The sequence below is a fragment of the Sabethes cyaneus genome, chromosome 2 (assembly GCF_943734655.1).
Source record: "Sabethes cyaneus chromosome 2, idSabCyanKW18_F2, whole genome shotgun sequence".
Classification (NCBI taxonomy): domain Eukaryota; kingdom Metazoa; phylum Arthropoda; class Insecta; order Diptera; family Culicidae; genus Sabethes; species Sabethes cyaneus.
The window spans coordinates 234506205-234514395 of record NC_071354.1 but is presented as its reverse complement, the minus strand read 5'-3'; positions in this window follow the sequence as shown (position 1 = coordinate 234514395).

The window sequence follows — 8191 nt, the reverse complement described above, 5'->3', positions numbered from 1 at the left end:
TATTTTTTAGCAGAATAGACGATAAGCTAATCGGCGTAAAGGACTCTTCACCAAAGCCCTTTAAAATTATAAAAAAATGATTTAATACCTGACCTCAACATAAAGATCAAGTTAAAAACATGAGATTGATCATTACTGAAAATTTAAAACCTAAAATAAGTCGAATTTTACATTTTCGTTTGTAAACGAAAACAAAACCGCAAAACTGGAACAGAATCGGGTAAAACTCAAACCAAATTAAGGGAAAATTAAACTAATAGATAAAATAAATTAAATAGTTGGGATTGCGCTAACGTCCATTAAAAATGTAGAACAAAAAATGATGTGAAATGAAGTTTAGAATTTCATTCTAAAACATTTTACTGACAATGACAATAGTACTAATAAATACTAATAATAAATTTTGTTCGCTCAAAATCAAACTTGAGTAAACAAAATTTGAAAGAAAATGATTTTTGACTTGATTTTTATATTCATTTCTGATGCTAGATTTTTGATACATTCTGATAGATATATTATAGTTTCCATCTGTTTTAGATTGTTTTATTTTTCAATATTATTGTTCAATTTTTATATTAATATAAAAACAATGCTTCGTATAACAATTAATGTAATAAATTATGCATAATTGGTCTTGATTCAACTTGTTAAGAATACAGAATTTGACTTCAACAAAACGTAAATTTGAGGAAACGTGGACTGTTGCATGAAATACCGTTTTCCTATAATTTTTTTTCCAAAAGTAAGAATCTGTATTATACTACTATTATAAAAGAAACAAAATGTCACGATTCCCAGAAAAACTGTTATGTTTAACTGACACGATAGCTTCTTTCAAAAACACTTTTGTCCATCGAGTGATCTAGAAATAGTATAGCGTAGATCTATCGTGTTACCGGTTCCATCTGGAACAATCAAATTAGATCCTCATGGATGCTATTTTGTTTGCAAATATTAATTTCTCTTTATTTAAAAATTGATTAAAAAAGGCTCTAAACTTTGTTACTAGATTTAAGTTAGATAAATACTAATCCTAAATTTGTCACCATATTAAATAGTCAACCAGCCAAGAAATACTTTGTTTGAGACTAAGCACGTAGTCAAGAAAAAAAATAAAAACATTGTATAAGCCATAAAAAAGACGGCAAAGAACCGCAATAAATTAATAACCCTTCAAATATCTACTAACAGCTCTCTTAGGTTTTAAGTTAAATGGGCAGGCGAAAAGTCTGCCGTACGACTACATCCTGGTGCTTCGGGCGGAGAGAGAGAGAGAGAGAGTTTGGCGAAGCGAGTGGGAGCTGAGAGTTTCTCCACTAAAAGGCAGCGAAAAAGATCGGAAAGGATCGGGGCGAGGATCGTTGTAGCCTCACTTAATAAGAAGTTTGTACCCAAGAATAGGCCATTTTGTTCGCGAGTGAATAGTTTTCGCGACAGTAAATTGTCATTGTGGATCGTGGCACGGATAGTTCCAATAAAACTGCCACCAAGCTGTGCCCCGTGACGCGGAAAAAGAACGTAGATCCAAGGCCAAGGCAGGATCGTTGTTGCCTGCCCCGGGAGCAATCAGCCAGTTTAACCCACCTCGTTTCATCGATCAACGATATTTCGTCCACGAAAGTATTCACCCTACAGACGTAGTTTTCATCGTGGAAGCGGCCCAGAAAAAAAACGACTGTTTAACGTGCGTCAGTTAATTAGCGACCTCGTGTCAACCTCGTGTCAATTGGCAACGGTAAAAATACGTCATCAAATACCGAGGGGAGGTGCTGGTGGTCGGCGAACCATTCAATATCATCGCGCCACACATTTTCGTCGAAGGGAACGTGCGTTTCTGAGGAAAGAACTCGGGGTGGACTGGTTAAGCCTGACCCCCGCTCCTCGGGGTTTGATCCGATGAGTTCCCTGTTCGTCTGCGAGCACGGTGGACAGAGGGAACGTTATACTGGAAGAGCTCTGGTCACCCTTATGAACCCGCTACATGATTTGCACTCTCCATCTCTCGCATGCCCGTTCCTGTCATCAGGTCCTGACGGCCGCAATGAGTTTCACCGTTTAGCTAAATAAAAATATTAAAATTAATTCTTGTATTGTATAATTCTTGCTTTCTACTGAACGTTGTCTGTCTTATCTTGCATGTGCATCTGATCTATGAGTTGTCGATTGCTTCCAGGTAAGTTAGCGGGTTGTAAGTCCTCCCCAAATAGCAGTGTGAATCTAGGTGCTATTCGAAAGGCAGGCGAGCAGAGAAGCGGTACCCTAGACCGATAAGTATGGAGGCGACTCCTAAATTCGGCCCAGATTCGAAATATAAGCAGCTTGTTGCCGAAAAAGTAAACACATGGTCTGGCTGGTCAATAGTTCCGCTCACATAAACGATAAACTCACAAAGACGTCAAAAATGGCAAAAGATGAACACTTTAACCGTACCGGTATTTGAGCTCTTCCAAAAAATGGATAAAGCTTGTTTCTATCGATTAGAAATATTTTCAATAATTCATCTGTAACTATTTTTTTCCCAATAAGATTGTGTTTTCATTTAAGAAGGTAACATTGCTCACAGTGGCGAAGCGTGACATTGCGGCGCCCTTGGGTGAAGCCCAATTTGGCGCCCCCTCGTTTCCTACATCAGTGTTTTCTTCAGGTTTATCATTTTTTCGTATTCGTCTCTCATCCAATATTTCGATGCACTTAACGTATATATATTAGAAAAATGGACTCATTTCGGATGGCGAAGGAAAAAATACACAAGCTACTTCAATGAAACAGATTCTCCTGGAATCTTATAGTGCTGAGGCCTTCTATGACAATGTTTCGAATCCCTGCCAAATGGCTTTACAGCGGTTTACCGGAACCTTCCCTATGGCCAATCAAAAGTTAGACGTTGGCATATTATTCAACTCTTTCGTGACATTGGCAACAAAATTATTAAAGTAAATGCTCCGTTTGAGCTTCGCCCAAAGATTTCCTATACCTAGATTGCAGTTGGGGGACGTTGGGAGATTTGGTGATTATCGGTACAACGTTTATCTTCAGCCGGTTCATCTCCTCCAATAATCTCTTAGAATAATGGACCGAGGTCAGGCCCGCCAAAAGACCACATCCCTTACACGATACTTTTTGATGAAGGCGGCAACTTCCGGTAGGTATTTCGTTCTATACGTTCGTATCTTCTTGTTCACTGTAAACCCTGAACGAAAGAACAGCGGCCTAAACATTCTCTTCTCGCTGATCGCCAGCCATTGAAGGATCATCGCCGGGAACTTGGGGCGGAAGTCTTCTTGGTTGGGGATGTAAAGTACTCCGTCCTCTGCCAGTCATTGCTATCCAGCGTCAAGTTGTTTTCGTCATCCATTATGACTACGACGTCGTGTTTCGCCGAAAAGATTTTTTCATCAGCAACTTCAGCCGTCCTCGAGGCCATTGACTGCTACTCAGCTCAGATACAGTCAGCCTCTACTGGCGCATCCGCATAAGATGACAATTTTGGCCAAGTACTTCTTCACCGTTTAGCCGTTTGCTCAGACCTCCCAGCCTAAGCTGCGGAACGATGAGACCACCTTTCTCTCATTCTTCCATTTTCAGCTTCTGCTGCACGTTACGGTCGCGCAGTACTAGTGATCGACATCGGACCGGGTAAAGTCCGGAAAGTCCGGTCCGATGTCCGGTCCGATGTCCGATCGGAACGAAATTTTAGAGTCCGATTTTTTATCGGACCGGAATCGGAACGAAGCGTTCCGGAACCGGACCGAACCAGGAATTCCGTTGAAAGTCCGGAAAAGTCCGGTACACTTTTGACAGTAAAACTGACCGCAGTGGAAACTGTCGAACCAGGGAAATGCGTGTTCATAAGAATCTCCAACGTTTTCCTAGTGGTAACAGTGAGACTGCCATCTTCTTTTTACAATTGCCCTAGGCCATTATTATGATCTTTGGCTAACGCGTTTTGGAGTCGCGCCGCCACAGGCAGAGTCTGGATGCTTTCGCAAAACTTGACTCTGGACTTTCTTTTGGCTTTGCGAAGCTCTGCGTTGTTTTACTGGATTCAACCGCTCGACTAGATTACTCAATTAAACTGCTAGACTGAACTACTCGACTCAACTGTTCGATTTAAATGCTCGACTTGGCTACTCAACCAACAGCTCCCCTCAACGGCTAGACTGGACTGTTCAGTTAGACTGCTCGACTGAATGATTCCACTGCTGGACTAGACTACTCGATTTCATTGTTCGAATTACCCACTCGACCCGGCTGCTTGACTAAACTGTTTCATTTCAACTGCTCGACTCAACTGCCCGACTGGACTGCTCGATTCAACTGCTTAATCAGACTATTCGATATAACTGCTCGACTGGACTACTCAATCCAAACGTTCGATTCAACCACTCGACTGAACTGCTCGATTCGACAATTCAAATCGGTTGCTCGACTCACTACTCGATAACCCGACTGCTCGATTCAATTGCTCGACTGGACAGCTAAACGCAACTGCTCGACTAGGCTGCTTGACTAAACTGTTCGATTAGACTACTTGATTCAACTGGACAATTCAACCCAACTGCTCGATTAAACTATTCGAATCGGCTGCTCGACTCAACTGTTCGACTAGTCCACTAGATTTGACTGCTCGACTGGACTGCTTGGCTGAACAGCTTGATTGAACTGCCCAACTAGCCTGTTCAATTTGACTGCTAGACACGACTGTTCAGTTCAACTCAACTGCTTGTCTCGACTGCTTGTTACGACTGCTCGACTCGTCTTTTCGTCTCGATTGATCGTCGCGATATCAACGTGCCGCTCATTTGAATCGGTTCGCAGCAGAAAATGGACGGTTCAGAGCCTCTCACACAAAAGGGCCATTTTGCCCACCTATAGAATCAGCACAGTGGATAATGGTTTTGTTTAGTGAAATAAAACCCAATGCGAGCATAAAAACTATTTGTTTCGATTTATGTATATTATTGTAATCTGTAGCTATATTATTGTAATCGTAAGATCTTCGCATGCCGTGATACTGAAAAATCTATAAGAGCCTTCTGTAGCCAAAACGAGAGGCGAAAATACATATCTTTTCGTGGTAATAATCGCCCACATTAAGCAAAGACTCAAACCAATCATACCAGAATGCATTCAAGACGAGCAAAAGTAACGTAATTGCACCTGAGCGTTACATAGCGTACCTCCAATTTGCTCTCATCAATTGGATGCGAAGCGACGCGCGCGGTTTACAGCTACTTCAATATAAAGCTCAAAGAACTGATAAGGATTTAATATTTTTGCAAATACTGGCAAATGGAATTTATTCGCAATTTTCTTAAAAAATATTTATATTTTTCGGATCGCAAGATTCGGGCTCAACTAGCAGTTAATATGGAAATATTACACACTTGAAAAAAAAGTACCGAGTTCGGTAAAATTTACCGAACTTAGAACAGCCGAACTAAAAAAAATTTCGGTAAAAATCGGTAAAAAATTTTTATGATGCCAAACATTACTACACTCAAAATAATCTGCCCATAACTAAGGGAAAATTTCCATATGAAAATCCTTATGATTATTATGTGCCACATATAAACACAATCCGCCCAGAAGTACACATGAAAATTATATGCATATGAATATTACGTGCAAATTTTAAAGGTAAATTTTAAAAATACATAAACGGTGACTGTTTGGCATATAAAGTTCATTTACTGGACACATGGAAAAAAATCTATGTGTGAAACACATAGAAACTGTACTAAAAGTTTTCTCAGTGTAATCATCGGTAAACGTCGATTGGCACCATCGAAATTTTTACCAAATATTCGGCTGTTCAGAATTCGGTAAAATTTTACCGAACGTTTTAAGTGTGCAGGTTTAGAAAGAAACTATTTTCACATTCTCACATTCCAACTCCAAACAAAAATGGTCGAGCAAAAATGGCTTTTTTAATGTTTTGAGCCTGAAATGCTCATATCGACACGTCTTCCGTACTTAATTCAACTAGATGTTAATGTTGTGTTAGTTACCATCCGAGCGATAAACTATCTTCAGAGTTTATTTTAACGTACTGAATAACTTTGTAGAACATTTGAAAGCAATAAAGCATTCGCATGCAAAGTATCTACGTGTCGTATAAAAACAGAAGGTCAAGTTTCGTTCGCGGAACTACGATTGTAACAACCGGCTAGCTCGGTCGCGCTTTAGACTCTAGGGTCGGCTTTCACACTGCTATTTGGGGAGGACTTACAACCCGCTAACTTACCTGGAAGCAATCGACGACTCATAGATTAGATGCACATGCAAGATAAGATAGACAAGGGTCAGTAGAAAGCAAGAATGATACAATACAAGAATTCATTTTAATATTTTTATTTAACTAAACGGTGAAACTCATTGCGGCAGTCAGGAACTGATGACAGGAACGGGCATGCGACAGAGATATAGAGTGCAAATCAGGTAGCGGGTTCATAAGGGTGACCAGAGCTCTTCCAGTATAACGTTCGCCCTGTCCACCGTGCTCGTAGACGAAGAGGGAACTCATCGGATCAAACCCCGAGGAGCGGGGGCCAGGCTTAACCAGTCCTCCCCGAGTTCTTTCCTCAGAAACGTACGTTCCCTTCGACGGAAACGTGTGGCGCGATGATATCGAATGGCTCGCCGACCACCAGCACCTCCCCTTGGTATTTGATGACGTATTTTTCCCGTTGCCAATTGACACGAGGTTGACACGAGGTCGCTGATTAACTGGCGCACGTAAAACAGTCGGTTCTTTTTCTGGGCTGCTTCCACGACGAAAACTACGTCCGTAGGGTGAATACTTTCTTGGACGAACTATCGTTGATCGATGGCACGAGGTGGGTTAAACTGGCTGATTACTCCCGGGGCAGGCAACAACGATCCTGTCTTGGCCTTGGATTTACGTTCTTTTTCCGGATCACTGGACACAGTTTTGTGGCACTTTTTTGGAACTATGCGTGCCACGATCCACAATGACAATTTACTGTCGCGAGAACTATTCACTCGCGATCAAAATGGCCTATTCTTGGCTACAAACTTCTTATGGAGTGAGGCAACAACGATCCTCACTCCGATCCTTTCCGATCTTTTTCGCTGCCTTTTAGTAGAGAAACTCTCAGCTCCCACTCGCTTCGCTAAACTCGCTCTCTCTCTCTCCGCCCGAAGAACCAGGATTCAGTCGTACGGCAGACTATTCGCCTGCCCATTTAACTTAAAACCTAAGAGAGCTGTTAGTAGATATTTGAAGGGTTATTAACTTATTGCGGTTCTTTGCCGTCTTTTTTATGGTTTGTACAATGTTTTTATTTTTTTTTCTGACTACGTGCTTAGTCTCAAACAAAGAATTTCTTGGCAGGTTGACTATTTAATATGGTAACAAATTGAGGATTAGTATTTATCTAACTTAAATCTAGTAACAAAGTTTAGAGCCTTTTTTGATCAATTTTTAAATAAAGAGAAATTAATATTTGCAAACAAAATAGCATCCGTGAGCATCTAACTTGATTGTTCCTGATGGAACCGGTAACACGAAAGATCTACGCTAAACTATTTCCAGATCACTCGATGGACAAAAGTGTTTTTAAAGGAAGCTATCGTGTCCGCTAAACATAACAGTTTTTCTGGAAATCGTGACATTTTGTTTCTTTTATAATAGTAGTATAATACAGATTCTTACTTTTAGAAAAAAAAATTATAGCTGCTTGTATATTACGCAATGAATGTCTAGGAAAACGGTATTTCATGCAACAGTCCACGTTTTCTCAAATTTACGTTTTGTTGAAGTCTGTATTCTTAACAAGTTGAATCAAGACCAATTATACATAATTTATTACATTAATTGTTATACGAAGCATTGTTTTATTGTTATATAAAAATTGAACAATAATATTGAGAAATAAAACAATCTAAAACAGATGGAAACTATAATATATCTATCAGAATGTATCAAAAATCTAGCATCAGCAAAAATCATTTTATTTCAAATTTTGTTTACTCAAGTTTGATTTTGAGCGAACAAAATTTATTATTAGTATTTATTAGTACCATTGTCATTGTCAGTAAAATGTTTTAGAATGAAATTCTAAACTTCATTTCACATCATTTTTTGTTCTATATTTTTAATGGACGTGAGCGCAATCCCAACTATTTAATTTATTTTATCTATTAGTTTAATTTTCCCTTAATTTGG